Source organism: Hyperolius riggenbachi, chromosome 2 (assembly GCF_040937935.1).
Source record: "Hyperolius riggenbachi isolate aHypRig1 chromosome 2, aHypRig1.pri, whole genome shotgun sequence".
In the NCBI taxonomy this organism is placed as follows: Eukaryota; Metazoa; Chordata; class Amphibia; order Anura; family Hyperoliidae; genus Hyperolius; species Hyperolius riggenbachi.
The window spans coordinates 147,593,085-147,603,229 of NC_090647.1; the positions used below are offsets into that span (position 1 = coordinate 147,593,085).

Sequence of the window (10,145 nt, forward strand, 5' to 3'; positions counted from 1 at the left end):
CCTCCAAGGCGCCGTTCCGGCGCCTTGAAGGTGAGGCTTCCCACGCGTGCTCATAGCCATTGGGCCTCAAACCCAAAACAACGCCTGCAGCACCTGGGGTTCACAGCCGGTCTCCCATGCAGCTACTAAGCAGGCCTGAAGCCGCTTAGCTTCCGCGATCTGACGAGAGCGGGCGCTTTCGGCTTAGTGTGGCCGCAGGCAACCTCCAGGGCGCCGTTCCGGCGCCTTGAAGGTGAGGCTTCCCACGCGTGCTCATAGCCATTGGGCCTCAAACAATGCCTGCAGCACCTGGGGTTCACAGCCGGTCTCCCATGCAGCTACTAACCAGGCCTGAAGCCGCTTAGCTTCCGCGATCTGACGAGAGCGGGCGCTTTCGGCTTAGTGTTGCCGCAGGCAACCTCCAAGGCGCCGTTCCGGCGCCTTGAAGGTGAGGCTTCCCACGCGTGCTCATAGCCATTGGGCCTCAAACCCAAAACAACACCTGCAGCACCTGGGGTTCACAGCCGGTCTCCCATGCAGCTACTAACCAGGCCTGAAGCCGCTTAGCTTCCGCGATCTGACGAGAGCGGGCGCTTTCGGCTTAGTGTGGCCGCAGGCAACCTCCAGGGCGCCGTTCCGGCGCCTTGAAGGTGAGGCTTCCCACGCGTGCTCATAGCCATTGGGCCTCAAACCCAAAACAATGCCTGCAGCACCTGGGGTTCACAGCCGGTCTCCCATGCAGCTACTAACCAGGCCTGAAGCCGCTTAGCTTCCGCGATCTGACGAGAGCGGGCGCTTCCGGCTTAGTGTGGCCGCAGGCAACCTCCAAGGCGCCGCTCCGGCGCCTTGAAGGTGAGGCTTCCCACGCGTGCTCATAGCCATTGGGCCTCAAACCCAAAACAACGCCTGCAGCACCTGGGGTTCACAGCCGGTCTCCCATGCAGCTACTAACCAGGCCTGAAGCCGCTTAGCTTCCGCGATCTGACGAGAGCGGGCGCTTTCGGCTTAGTGTGGCCGCAGGCAACCTCCAGGGCGCCGTTCCGGCGCCTTGAAGGTGAGGCTTCCCACGCGTGCTCATAGCCATTGGGCCTCAAGCCCAAAACAATGCCTGCAGCACCTGGGGTTCACAGCCGGTCTCCCATGCAGCTACTAACCAGGCCTGAAGCCGCTTAGCTTCCGCGATCTGACGAGAGCGGGCGCTTTCGGCTTAGTGTGGCCGCAGGCAACCTCCAAGGCGCCGTTCCGGCGCCTTGAAGGTGAGGCTTCCCACGCGTGCTCATAGCCATTGGGCCTCAAACCCAAAACAACACCTGCAGCACCTGGGGTTCACAGCCGGTCTCCCATGCAGCTACTAACCAGGCCTGAAGCCGCTTAGCTTCCGCGATCTGACGAGAGCGGGCGCTTTCGGCTTAGTGTGGCCGCAGGCAACCTCCAGGGCGCCGTTCCGGCGCCTTGAAGGTGAGGCTTCCCACGCGTGCTCATAGCCATTGGGCCTCAAACCCAAAACAATGCCTGCAGCACCTGGGGTTCACAGCCGGTCTCCCATGCAGCTACTAACCAGGCCTGAAGCCGCTTAGCTTCCGCGATCTGACGAGAGCGGGCGCTTTCGGCTTAGTGTCGCCGCAGGCAACCTCCAAGGCGCCGTTCCGGCGCCTTGAAGGTGAGGCTTCCCACGCGTGCTCATAGCCATTGGGCCTCAAACCCAAAACAACGCCTGCAGCACCTGGGGTTCACAGCCGGTCTCCCATGCAGCTACTAACCAGGCCTGAAGCCGCTTAGCTTCCGCGATGTGACGAGAGCGGGCGCTTTCGGCTTAGTGTGGCCGCAGGCAACCTCCAGGGCGCCGTTCCGGCGCCTTGAAGGTGAGGCTTCCCACGCGTGCTCATAGCCATTGGGCCTCAAACCCAAAACAATGCCTGCAGCACCTGGGGTTCACAGCCGGTCTCCCATGCAGCTACTAACCAGGCCTGAAGCCGCTTAGCTTTAGCGATCTGACGAGAGCGGGCGCTTTCGGCTTAGTGTGGCCGCAGGCAACCTCCAAGGCGCCGTTCCGGCGCCGTGAAGGTGAGGCTTCCCACGCGTGCTCATAGCCATTGGGCCTCAAACCCAAAACAACGCCTGCAGCACCTGGGGTTCACAGCCGGTCTCCCATGCAGCTACTAACCAGGCCTGAAGCCGCTGAGCTTCCGCGATCTGACGAGAGCGGGCGCTTTCGGCTTAGTGTGGCCGCAGGCAACCTCCAGGGCGCCGTTCCGGCGCCTTGAAGGTGAGGCTTCCCACGCGTGCTCATAGCCATTGGGCCTCAAACCCAAAACAATGCCTGCAGCACCTGGGGTTCACAGCCGGTCTCCCATGCAGCTACTAACCAGGCCTGAAGCCGCTTAGCTTCCGCGATCTGACGAGAGCGGGCACTTTCGGCTTAGTGTGGCCGCAGGCAACCTCCAAGGCGCCGTTCCGGCGCCTTGAAGGTGAGGCTTCCCACGCGTGCTCATAGCCATTGGGCCTCAAACCCAAAACAACGCCTGCAGCACCTGGGGTTCACAGCCGGTCTCCCATGCAGCTACTAACCAGGCCTGAAGCCGCTTAGCTTCCGCGATCTGACGAGAGCAGGCGCTTTCGGCTTAGTGTGGCCGCAGGCAACCTCCAGGGCGCCGTTCCGGCGCCTTGAAGGTGAGGCTTCCCACGGGTGCTCATAGCCATTGGGCCTCAAACCCAAAACAATGCCTGCAGCACCTGGGGTTCACAGCCGGTCTCCCATGCAGCTACTAACCAGGCCTGAAGCCGCTTAGCTTCCGCGATCTGACGAGAGCGGGCGCTTTCGGCTTAGTGTGGCCGCAGGCAACCTCCAAGGCGCCGTTCCGGCGCCTTGAAGGTGAGGCTTCCCACGCGTGCTCATAGCCATTGGGCCTCAAACCCAAAACAACGCCTGCAGCACCTGGGGTTTACAGCCGGTCTCCCATGCAGCTACTAACCAGGCCTGAAGCCGCTTAGCTTCCGCGATCTGACGAGAGCGGGCGCTTTCGGCTTAGTGTGGCCGCAGGCAACCTCCAGGGCGCCGTTCCGGCGGCTTGAAGGTGAGGCTTCCCACGCGTGCTCATAGCCATTGGGCCTCAAACCCAAAACAATGCCTGCAGCACCTGGGGTTCACAGCCGGTCTCCCATGCAGCTACTAACCAGGCCTGAAGCCGCTTAGCTTCCGCGATCTGACGAGAGCGGGCGCTTTCGGCTTAGTGTGGCCGCAGGCAACCTCCAGGGCGCCGTTCCGGCGCCTTGAAGGTGAGGCTTCCCACGCGTGCTCATAGCCATTGGGCCTCAAACCCAAAACAATGCCTGCAGCACCTGGGGTTCACAGCCGGTCTCCCATGCAGCTACTAACCAGGCCTGAAGCCGCTTAGCTTCCGCGATCTGACGAGAGCGGGCGCTTTCGGCTTAGTGTGGCCGCAGGCAACCTCCAAGGCGCCGTTCCGGCGCCTTGAAGGTGAGGCTTCCCACGCGTGCTCATAGCCATTGGGCCTCAAACCCAAAACAACGCCTGCAGCACCTGGGGTTCACAGCCGGTCTCCCATGCAGCTACTAACCAGGCCTGAAGCCGCTTAGCTTCCGCGATCTGACGAGAGCGGGCGCTTTCGGCTTAGTGTGGCCGCAGGCAACCTCCAGGGCGCCGTTCCGGCGCCTTGAAGGTGAGGCTTCCCACGCGTGCTCATAGCCATTGGGCCTCAAACCCAAAACAATGCCTGCAGCACCTGGGGTTCACAGCCGGTCTCCCATGCAGCTACTAACCAGGCCTGAAGCCGCTTAGCTTCCGCGATCTGACGAGAGCGGGCGCTTTCGGCTTAGTGTGGCCGCAGGCAACCTCCAAGGCGCCGTTCCGGCGCCTTGAAGGTGAGGCTTCCCACGCGTGCTCATAGCCATTGGGCCTCAAACCCAAAACAACGCCTGCAGCACCTGGGGTTCACAGCCGGTCTCCCATGCAGCTACTAACCAGGCCTGAAGCCGCTTAGCTTCCGCGATCTGACGAGAGCGGGCGCTTTCGGCTTAGTGTGGCCGCAGGCAACCTCCAGGGCGCCGTTCCGGCGCCTTGAAGGTGAGGCTTCCCACGCGTGCTCATAGCCATTGGGCCTCAAACCCAAAACAATGCCTGCAGCACCTGGGGTTCACAGCCGGTCTCCCATGCAGCTACTAACCAGGCCTGAAGCCGCTTAGCTTCCGCGATCTGACGAGAGCGGGCGCTTTCGGCTTAGTGTCGCCGCAGGCAACCTCCAAGGCGCCGTTCCGGCGCCTTGAAGGTGAGGCTTCCCACGCGTGCTCATAGCCATTGGGCCTCAAACCCAAAACAACGCCTGCAGCACCTGGGGTTCACAGCCGGTCTCCCATGCAGCTACTAACCAGGCCTGAAGCCGCTTAGCTTCCGCGATGTGACGAGAGCGGGCGCTTTCGGCTTAGTGTGGCCGCAGGCAACCTCCAGGGCGCCGTTCCGGCGCCTTGAAGGTGAGGCTTCCCACGCGTGCTCATAGCCATTGGGCCTCAAACCCAAAACAATGCCTGCAGCACCTGGGGTTCACAGCCGGTCTCCCATGCAGCTACTAACCAGGCCTGAAGCCGCTTAGCTTCCGCGATCTGACGAGAGCGGGCGCTTTCGGCTTAGTGTGGCCGCAGGCAACCTCCAAGGCGCCGTTCCGGCGCCTTGAAGGTGAGGCTTCCCACGCGTGCTCATAGCCATTGGGCCTCAAACCCAAAACAACGCCTGCAGCACCTGGGGTTCACAGCCGGTCTCCCATGCAGCTACTAACCAGGCCTGAAGCCGCTTAGCTTCCGCGATCTGACGAGAGCGGGCGCTTTCGGCTTAGTGTGGCCGCAGGCAACCTCCAGGGCGCCGTTCCGGCGCCTTGAAGGTGAGGCTTCCCACGCGTGCTCATAGCCATTGGGCCTCAAACCCAAAACAACGCCTGCAGCACCTGGGGTTCACAGCCGGTCTCCCATGCAGCTACTAACCAGGCCTGAAGCCGCTTAGCTTCCGCGATCTGACGAGAGCGGGCGCTTTCGGCTTAGTGTGGCCGCAGGCAACCTCCAGGGCGCCGTTCCGGCGCCTTGAAGGTGAGGCTTCCCACGCGTGCTCATAGCCATTGGGCCTCAAACCCAAAACAATGCCTGCAGCACCTGGGGTTCACAGCCGGTCTCCCATGCAGCTACTAACCAGGCCTGAAGCCGCTTAGCTTCCGCGATCTGACGAGAGCGGGCGCTTCCGGCTTAGTGTGGCCGCAGGCAACCTCCAAGGCGCCGCTCCGGCGCCTTGAAGGTGAGGCTTCCCACGCGTGCTCATAGCCATTGGGCCTCAAACCCAAAACAACGCCTGCAGCACCTGGGGTTCACAGCCGGTCTCCCATGCAGCTACTAACCAGGCCTGAAGCCGCTTAGCTTCCGCGATCTGACGAGAGCGGGCGCTTTCGGCTTAGTGTGGCCGCAGGCAACCTCCAGGGCGCCGTTCCGGCGCCTTGAAGGTGAGGCTTCCCACGCGTGCTCATAGCCATTGGGCCTCAAGCCCAAAACAATGCCTGCAGCACCTGGGGTTCACAGCCGGTCTCCCATGCAGCTACTAACCAGGCCTGAAGCCGCTTAGCTTCCGCGATCTGACGAGAGCGGGCGCTTTCGGCTTAGTGTGGCCGCAGGCAACCTCCAAGGCGCCGTTCCGGCGCCTTGAAGGTGAGGCTTCCCACGCGTGCTCATAGCCATTGGGCCTCAAACCCAAAACAACGCCTGCAGCACCTGGGGTTCACAGCCGGTCTCCCATGCAGCTACTAACCAGGCCTGAAGCCGCTTAGCTTCCGCGATCTGACGAGAGCGGGCGCTTTCGGCTTAGTGTGGCCGCAGGCAACCTCCAGGGCGCCGTTCCGGCGCCTTGAAGGTGAGGCTTCCCACGCGTGCTCATAGCCATTGGGCCTCAAACCCAAAACAATGCCTGCAGCACCTGGGGTTCACAGCCGGTCTCCCATGCAGCTACTAACCAGGCCTGAAGCCGCTTAGCTTCCGCGATCTGACGAGAGCGGGCGCTTTCGGCTTAGTGTCGCCGCAGGCAACCTCCAAGGCGCCGTTCCGGCGCCTTGAAGGTGAGGCTTCCCACGCGTGCTCATAGCCATTGGGCCTCAAACCCAAAACAACGCCTGCAGCACCTGGGGTTCACAGCCGGTCTCCCATGCAGCTACTAACCAGGCCTGAAGCCGCTTAGCTTCCGCGATGTGACGAGAGCGGGCGCTTTCGGCTTAGTGTGGCCGCAGGCAACCTCCAGGGCGCCGTTCCGGCGCCTTGAAGGTGAGGCTTCCCACGCGTGCTCATAGCCATTGGGCCTCAAACCCAAAACAATGCCTGCAGCACCTGGGGTTCACAGCCGGTCTCCCATGCAGCTACTAACCAGGCCTGAAGCCGCTTAGCTTCCGCGATCTGACGAGAGCGGGCGCTTTCGGCTTAGTGTGGCCGCAGGCAACCTCCAAGGCGCCGTTCCGGCGCCTTGAAGGTGAGGCTTCCCACGCGTGCTCATAGCCATTGGGCCTCAAACCCAAAACAATGCCTGCAGCACCTGGGGTTCACAACCGGTCTCCCATGCAGCTACTAACCAGGCCTGAAGCCGCTTAGCTTCCGCGCTCTGACGAGAGCGGGCGCTTTCGGCTTAGTGTGGCCGCAGGCAACCTCCAAGGCGCCGTTCCGGCGCCTTGAAGGTGAGGCTTCCCACGCGTGCTCATAGCCATTGGGCCTCAAACCCAAAACAACGCCTGCAGCACCTGGGGTTCACAGCCGGTCTCCCATGCAGCTACTAACCAGGCCTGAAGCCGCTTAGCTTCCGCGATCTGACGAGAGCGGGCGCTTTCGGCTTAGTGTGGCCGCAGGCAACCTCCAGGGCGCCGTTCCGGCGCCTTGAAGGTGAGGCTTCCCACGCGTGCCCATAGCCATTGGGCCTCAAACCCAAAACAATGCCTGCAGCACCTGGGGTTCACAGCCGGTCTCCCATGCAGCTACTAACCAGGCCTGAAGCCGCTTAGCTTCCGCGCTCTGACGAGTGCGGGCGCTTTCGGCTTAGTGTGGCCGCAGGCAACCTCCAGGGCGCCGTTCCGGCGCCTTGAAGGTGAGGCTTCCCACGCGTGCTCATAGCCATTGGGCCTCAAACCCAAAACAATGCCTGCAGCACCTGGGGTTCACAGCCGGTCTCCCATGCAGCTACTAACCAGGCCTGAAGCCGCTTAGCTTCCGCGCTCTGACGAGAGCGGGCGCTTTCGGCTTAGTGTGGCCGCAGGCAACCTCCAAGGCGCCGTTCCGGCGCCTTGAAGGTGAGGCTTCCCACGCGTGCTCATAGCCATTGGGCCTCAAACCCAAAACAACGCCTGCAGCACCTGGGGTTCACAGCCGGTCTCCCATGCAGCTACTAACCAGGCCTGAAGCCGCTTAGTTTCCGCGATCTGACGAGAGCGGGCGCTTTCGGCTTAGTGTGGCCGCAGGCAACCTCCAGGGCGCCGTTCCGGCGCCTTGAAGGTGAGGCTTCCCACGCGTGCTCATAGCCATTGGGCCTCAAACCCAAAACAATGCCTGCAGCACCTGGGGTTCACAGCCGGTCTCCCATGCAGCTACTAACCAGGCCTGAAGCCGCTTAGCTTCCGCGATCTGACGAGAGCGGGCGCTTTCGGCTTAGTGTGGCCGCAGGCAACCTCCAAGGCGCCGTTCCGGCGCCTTGAAGGTGAGGCTTCCCATGCGTGCTCATAGCCATTGGGCCTCAAACCCAAAACAACGCCTGCAGCACCTGGGGTTCACAGCCGGTCTCCCATGCAGCTACTAACCAGGCCTGAAGCCGCTTAGCTTCTGCGATCTGACGAGAGCGGGCGCTTTCGGCTTAGTATGGCCGCAGGCAACCTCCAGGGCGCCGTTCCGGCGCCTTGAAGGTGAGGCTTCCCACGCGTGCTCATAGCCATTGGGCCTCAAACCCAAAACAATGCCTGCAGCACCTGGGGTTCACAGCCGGTCTCCCATGCAGCTACTAACCAGGCCTGAAGCCGCTTAGCTTCCGCGATCTGACGAGAGCGGGCGCTTTCGGCTTAGTGTGGCCGCAGGCAACCTCCAGGGCGCCGTTCCGGCGCCTTGAAGGTGAGGCTTCCCACGCGTGCTCATAGCCATTGGGCCTCAAACCCAAAACAATGCCTGCAGCACCTGGGGTTCACAGCCGGTCTCCCATGCAGCTACTAACCAGGCCTGAAGCCGCTTAGCTTCCGCGATCTGACGAGAGCGGGCGCTTTCGGCTTAGTGTGGCCGCAGGCAACCTCCAAGGCGCCGTTCCGGCGCCTTGAAGGTGAGGCTTCCCACGCGTGCTCATAGCCATTGGGCCTCAAACCCAAAACAACGCCTGCAGCACCTGGGGTTCACAGCCGGTCTCCCATGCAGCTACTAACCAGGCCTGAAGCCGCTTAGCTTCCGCGATCTGACGAGAGCGGGCGCTTTCGGCTTAGTGTGGCCGCAGGCAACCTCAAGGGCGCCGTTCCGGCGCCTTGAAGGTGAGGCTTCCCACGCGTGCTCATAGCCATTGGGCCTCAAACCCAAAACAATGCCTGCAGCACCTGGGATTCACAGCCGGTCTCCCATGCAGCTACTAACCAGGCCTGAAGCCGCTTAGCTTCCGCGATCTGACGAGAGCGGGCGCTTTCGGCTTAGTGTGGCCGCAGGCAACCTCCAAGGCGCCGTTCCGGCGCCTTGAAGGTGAGGCTTCCCACGCGTGCTCATAGCCATTGGGCCTCAAACCCAAAACAACGCCTGCAGCACCTGGGGTTCACAGCCGGTCTCCCATGCAGCTACTAACCAGGCCTGAAGCCGCTTAGCTTCCGCGATCTGACGAGAGCGGGCGCTTTCGGCTTAGTGTGGCCGCAGGCAACCTCCAGGGCGCCGTTCCGGCGCCTTGAAGGTGAGGCTTCCCACGCGTGCTCATAGCCATTGGGCCTCAAACCCAAAACAATGCCTGCAGCACCTGGGGTTCACAGCCGGTCTCCCATGCAGCTACTAACCAGGCCTGAAGCCGCTTAGCTTCCGCGCTCTGACGAGAGCGGGCGCTTTCGGCTTAGTGTGGCCGCAGGCAACCTCCAAGGCGCCGTTCCGGCGCCTTGAAGGTGAGGCTTCCCACGCGTGCTCATAGCCATTGGGCCTCAAACCCAAAACAACGCCTGCAGCACCTGGGGTTCACAGCCGGTCTCCCATGCAGCTACTAACCAGGCCTGAAGCCGCTTAGCTTCCGCGATCTGACGAGAGCGGGCGCTTTCGGCTTAGTGTGGCCGCAGGCAACCTCCAGGGCGCCGTTCCGGCGCCTTGAAGGTGAGGCTTCCCACGCGTGCTCATAGCCATTGGGCCTCAAACCCAAAACAATGCCTGCAGCACCTGGGGTTCACAGCCGGTCTCCCATGCAGCTACTAACCAGGCCTGAAGCCGCTTAGCTTCCGCGATCTGACGAGAGCGGGCGCTTTCGGCTTAGTGTGGCCGCAGGCAACCTCCAGGGCGCCGTTCCGGCGCCTTGAAGGTGAGGCTTCCCACGCGTGCTCATAGCCATTGGGCCTCAAACCCAAAACAATGCCTGCAGCACCTGGGGTTCACAGCCGGTCTCCCATGCAGCTACTAACCAGGCCTGAAGCCGCTTAGCTTCCGCGATCTGACGAGAGCGGGCGCTTTCGGCTTAGTGTGGCCGCAGGCAACCTCCAAGGCGCCGTTCCGGCGCCTTGAAGGTGAGGCTTCCCACGCGTGCTCATAGCCATTGGGCCTCAAACCCAAAACAACGCCTGCAGCACCTGGGGTTCACAGCCGGTCTCCCATGCAGCTACTAACCAGGCCTGAAGCCGCTTAGCTTCCGCGATCTGACGAGAGCGGGCGCTTTCGGCTTAGTGTGGCCGCAGGCAACCTCCAGGGCGCCGTTCCGGCGCCTTGAAGGTGAGGCTTCCCACGCGTGCTCATAGCCATTGGGCCTCAAACCCAAAACAATGCCTGCAGCACCTGGGATTCACAGCCGGTCTCCCATGCAGCTACTAACCAGGCCTGAAGCCGCTTAGCTTCCGCGATCTGACGAGAGCGGGCGCTTTCGGCTTAGTGTGGCCGCAGGCAACCTCCAAGGCGCCGTTCCGGCGCCTTGAAGGTGAGGCTTCCCACGCGTGCTC

The 10,145-nt window shown here is 62.4% G+C and overlaps 32 non-coding genes and 18 pseudogenes across 32 annotated transcripts; all 50 read right to left on the bottom strand.

Moving 5' to 3' along the window:
- Positions 1–81: 81 nt before the first annotated feature.
- On the bottom strand, positions 82–200 carry LOC137559111 (5S ribosomal RNA; annotated as a pseudogene).
- A 76-nt stretch (positions 201–276) lies between these two features.
- Positions 277–395, bottom strand: LOC137556914 (5S ribosomal RNA; annotated as a pseudogene).
- Positions 396–478: 83 nt separating this feature from the next.
- On the bottom strand, positions 479–597 carry LOC137557356 (5S ribosomal RNA; annotated as a pseudogene).
- An 83-nt stretch (positions 598–680) lies between these two features.
- On the bottom strand, positions 681–799 carry LOC137549565 (5S ribosomal RNA). Its single transcript, XR_011026830.1, has one exon. It is a non-coding gene; the product is annotated as a 5S ribosomal RNA (ribosomal RNA).
- An 83-nt stretch (positions 800–882) lies between these two features.
- Positions 883–1,001, bottom strand: LOC137555289 (5S ribosomal RNA). Its single transcript, XR_011027982.1, has one exon. It is a non-coding gene; the product is annotated as a 5S ribosomal RNA (ribosomal RNA).
- Positions 1,002–1,084: 83 nt separating this feature from the next.
- On the bottom strand, positions 1,085–1,203 carry LOC137547690 (5S ribosomal RNA). The gene has a single exon (XR_011026620.1). It is a non-coding gene; the product is annotated as a 5S ribosomal RNA (ribosomal RNA).
- An 83-nt stretch (positions 1,204–1,286) lies between these two features.
- On the bottom strand, positions 1,287–1,405 carry LOC137557358 (5S ribosomal RNA; annotated as a pseudogene).
- Positions 1,406–1,488: 83 nt separating this feature from the next.
- Positions 1,489–1,607, bottom strand: LOC137556909 (5S ribosomal RNA; annotated as a pseudogene).
- An 83-nt stretch (positions 1,608–1,690) lies between these two features.
- On the bottom strand, positions 1,691–1,809 carry LOC137549903 (5S ribosomal RNA; annotated as a pseudogene).
- Positions 1,810–1,892: 83 nt separating this feature from the next.
- LOC137549189 (5S ribosomal RNA) lies at positions 1,893–2,011 on the bottom strand (annotated as a pseudogene).
- Positions 2,012–2,094: 83 nt separating this feature from the next.
- LOC137547840 (5S ribosomal RNA) lies at positions 2,095–2,213 on the bottom strand (annotated as a pseudogene).
- Positions 2,214–2,296: 83 nt separating this feature from the next.
- On the bottom strand, positions 2,297–2,415 carry LOC137556857 (5S ribosomal RNA). Its single transcript, XR_011029495.1, has one exon. It is a non-coding gene; the product is annotated as a 5S ribosomal RNA (ribosomal RNA).
- An 83-nt stretch (positions 2,416–2,498) lies between these two features.
- On the bottom strand, positions 2,499–2,617 carry LOC137557797 (5S ribosomal RNA; annotated as a pseudogene).
- An 83-nt stretch (positions 2,618–2,700) lies between these two features.
- Positions 2,701–2,819, bottom strand: LOC137547701 (5S ribosomal RNA). Its single transcript, XR_011026621.1, has one exon. It is a non-coding gene; the product is annotated as a 5S ribosomal RNA (ribosomal RNA).
- Positions 2,820–2,902: 83 nt separating this feature from the next.
- LOC137557515 (5S ribosomal RNA) lies at positions 2,903–3,021 on the bottom strand (annotated as a pseudogene).
- Positions 3,022–3,104: 83 nt separating this feature from the next.
- On the bottom strand, positions 3,105–3,223 carry LOC137547713 (5S ribosomal RNA). The gene has a single exon (XR_011026622.1). It is a non-coding gene; the product is annotated as a 5S ribosomal RNA (ribosomal RNA).
- Positions 3,224–3,306: 83 nt separating this feature from the next.
- LOC137547724 (5S ribosomal RNA) lies at positions 3,307–3,425 on the bottom strand. Its single transcript, XR_011026623.1, has one exon. It is a non-coding gene; the product is annotated as a 5S ribosomal RNA (ribosomal RNA).
- Positions 3,426–3,508: 83 nt separating this feature from the next.
- Positions 3,509–3,627, bottom strand: LOC137555290 (5S ribosomal RNA). The gene has a single exon (XR_011027983.1). It is a non-coding gene; the product is annotated as a 5S ribosomal RNA (ribosomal RNA).
- Positions 3,628–3,710: 83 nt separating this feature from the next.
- On the bottom strand, positions 3,711–3,829 carry LOC137547736 (5S ribosomal RNA). Its single transcript, XR_011026625.1, has one exon. It is a non-coding gene; the product is annotated as a 5S ribosomal RNA (ribosomal RNA).
- Positions 3,830–3,912: 83 nt separating this feature from the next.
- Positions 3,913–4,031, bottom strand: LOC137555291 (5S ribosomal RNA). Its single transcript, XR_011027984.1, has one exon. It is a non-coding gene; the product is annotated as a 5S ribosomal RNA (ribosomal RNA).
- Positions 4,032–4,114: 83 nt separating this feature from the next.
- LOC137556910 (5S ribosomal RNA) lies at positions 4,115–4,233 on the bottom strand (annotated as a pseudogene).
- An 83-nt stretch (positions 4,234–4,316) lies between these two features.
- On the bottom strand, positions 4,317–4,435 carry LOC137549904 (5S ribosomal RNA; annotated as a pseudogene).
- Positions 4,436–4,518: 83 nt separating this feature from the next.
- On the bottom strand, positions 4,519–4,637 carry LOC137547747 (5S ribosomal RNA). Its single transcript, XR_011026626.1, has one exon. It is a non-coding gene; the product is annotated as a 5S ribosomal RNA (ribosomal RNA).
- An 83-nt stretch (positions 4,638–4,720) lies between these two features.
- On the bottom strand, positions 4,721–4,839 carry LOC137555292 (5S ribosomal RNA). Its single transcript, XR_011027985.1, has one exon. It is a non-coding gene; the product is annotated as a 5S ribosomal RNA (ribosomal RNA).
- An 83-nt stretch (positions 4,840–4,922) lies between these two features.
- LOC137555293 (5S ribosomal RNA) lies at positions 4,923–5,041 on the bottom strand. Its single transcript, XR_011027986.1, has one exon. It is a non-coding gene; the product is annotated as a 5S ribosomal RNA (ribosomal RNA).
- An 83-nt stretch (positions 5,042–5,124) lies between these two features.
- Positions 5,125–5,243, bottom strand: LOC137549576 (5S ribosomal RNA). Its single transcript, XR_011026831.1, has one exon. It is a non-coding gene; the product is annotated as a 5S ribosomal RNA (ribosomal RNA).
- Positions 5,244–5,326: 83 nt separating this feature from the next.
- On the bottom strand, positions 5,327–5,445 carry LOC137555296 (5S ribosomal RNA). The gene has a single exon (XR_011027988.1). It is a non-coding gene; the product is annotated as a 5S ribosomal RNA (ribosomal RNA).
- An 83-nt stretch (positions 5,446–5,528) lies between these two features.
- On the bottom strand, positions 5,529–5,647 carry LOC137547759 (5S ribosomal RNA). The gene has a single exon (XR_011026627.1). It is a non-coding gene; the product is annotated as a 5S ribosomal RNA (ribosomal RNA).
- Positions 5,648–5,730: 83 nt separating this feature from the next.
- LOC137555297 (5S ribosomal RNA) lies at positions 5,731–5,849 on the bottom strand. Its single transcript, XR_011027989.1, has one exon. It is a non-coding gene; the product is annotated as a 5S ribosomal RNA (ribosomal RNA).
- Positions 5,850–5,932: 83 nt separating this feature from the next.
- On the bottom strand, positions 5,933–6,051 carry LOC137556912 (5S ribosomal RNA; annotated as a pseudogene).
- An 83-nt stretch (positions 6,052–6,134) lies between these two features.
- On the bottom strand, positions 6,135–6,253 carry LOC137549906 (5S ribosomal RNA; annotated as a pseudogene).
- An 83-nt stretch (positions 6,254–6,336) lies between these two features.
- LOC137547771 (5S ribosomal RNA) lies at positions 6,337–6,455 on the bottom strand. Its single transcript, XR_011026628.1, has one exon. It is a non-coding gene; the product is annotated as a 5S ribosomal RNA (ribosomal RNA).
- An 83-nt stretch (positions 6,456–6,538) lies between these two features.
- On the bottom strand, positions 6,539–6,657 carry LOC137557094 (5S ribosomal RNA; annotated as a pseudogene).
- An 83-nt stretch (positions 6,658–6,740) lies between these two features.
- On the bottom strand, positions 6,741–6,859 carry LOC137555298 (5S ribosomal RNA). Its single transcript, XR_011027990.1, has one exon. It is a non-coding gene; the product is annotated as a 5S ribosomal RNA (ribosomal RNA).
- Positions 6,860–6,942: 83 nt separating this feature from the next.
- On the bottom strand, positions 6,943–7,061 carry LOC137559193 (5S ribosomal RNA; annotated as a pseudogene).
- Positions 7,062–7,144: 83 nt separating this feature from the next.
- LOC137556731 (5S ribosomal RNA) lies at positions 7,145–7,263 on the bottom strand. The gene has a single exon (XR_011029370.1). It is a non-coding gene; the product is annotated as a 5S ribosomal RNA (ribosomal RNA).
- An 83-nt stretch (positions 7,264–7,346) lies between these two features.
- Positions 7,347–7,465, bottom strand: LOC137559543 (5S ribosomal RNA; annotated as a pseudogene).
- An 83-nt stretch (positions 7,466–7,548) lies between these two features.
- On the bottom strand, positions 7,549–7,667 carry LOC137547783 (5S ribosomal RNA). The gene has a single exon (XR_011026629.1). It is a non-coding gene; the product is annotated as a 5S ribosomal RNA (ribosomal RNA).
- Positions 7,668–7,750: 83 nt separating this feature from the next.
- LOC137557185 (5S ribosomal RNA) lies at positions 7,751–7,869 on the bottom strand (annotated as a pseudogene).
- An 83-nt stretch (positions 7,870–7,952) lies between these two features.
- On the bottom strand, positions 7,953–8,071 carry LOC137547794 (5S ribosomal RNA). The gene has a single exon (XR_011026630.1). It is a non-coding gene; the product is annotated as a 5S ribosomal RNA (ribosomal RNA).
- An 83-nt stretch (positions 8,072–8,154) lies between these two features.
- Positions 8,155–8,273, bottom strand: LOC137547807 (5S ribosomal RNA). The gene has a single exon (XR_011026632.1). It is a non-coding gene; the product is annotated as a 5S ribosomal RNA (ribosomal RNA).
- Positions 8,274–8,356: 83 nt separating this feature from the next.
- On the bottom strand, positions 8,357–8,475 carry LOC137555299 (5S ribosomal RNA). The gene has a single exon (XR_011027991.1). It is a non-coding gene; the product is annotated as a 5S ribosomal RNA (ribosomal RNA).
- An 83-nt stretch (positions 8,476–8,558) lies between these two features.
- On the bottom strand, positions 8,559–8,677 carry LOC137552008 (5S ribosomal RNA). Its single transcript, XR_011027090.1, has one exon. It is a non-coding gene; the product is annotated as a 5S ribosomal RNA (ribosomal RNA).
- An 83-nt stretch (positions 8,678–8,760) lies between these two features.
- LOC137555300 (5S ribosomal RNA) lies at positions 8,761–8,879 on the bottom strand. The gene has a single exon (XR_011027992.1). It is a non-coding gene; the product is annotated as a 5S ribosomal RNA (ribosomal RNA).
- An 83-nt stretch (positions 8,880–8,962) lies between these two features.
- LOC137556732 (5S ribosomal RNA) lies at positions 8,963–9,081 on the bottom strand. The gene has a single exon (XR_011029371.1). It is a non-coding gene; the product is annotated as a 5S ribosomal RNA (ribosomal RNA).
- An 83-nt stretch (positions 9,082–9,164) lies between these two features.
- LOC137555301 (5S ribosomal RNA) lies at positions 9,165–9,283 on the bottom strand. The gene has a single exon (XR_011027993.1). It is a non-coding gene; the product is annotated as a 5S ribosomal RNA (ribosomal RNA).
- An 83-nt stretch (positions 9,284–9,366) lies between these two features.
- LOC137547820 (5S ribosomal RNA) lies at positions 9,367–9,485 on the bottom strand. Its single transcript, XR_011026633.1, has one exon. It is a non-coding gene; the product is annotated as a 5S ribosomal RNA (ribosomal RNA).
- An 83-nt stretch (positions 9,486–9,568) lies between these two features.
- Positions 9,569–9,687, bottom strand: LOC137547832 (5S ribosomal RNA). Its single transcript, XR_011026634.1, has one exon. It is a non-coding gene; the product is annotated as a 5S ribosomal RNA (ribosomal RNA).
- Positions 9,688–9,770: 83 nt separating this feature from the next.
- On the bottom strand, positions 9,771–9,889 carry LOC137555302 (5S ribosomal RNA). The gene has a single exon (XR_011027994.1). It is a non-coding gene; the product is annotated as a 5S ribosomal RNA (ribosomal RNA).
- An 83-nt stretch (positions 9,890–9,972) lies between these two features.
- LOC137552122 (5S ribosomal RNA) lies at positions 9,973–10,091 on the bottom strand. Its single transcript, XR_011027101.1, has one exon. It is a non-coding gene; the product is annotated as a 5S ribosomal RNA (ribosomal RNA).
- Between the last annotated feature and the right edge of the window lie 54 nt (positions 10,092–10,145).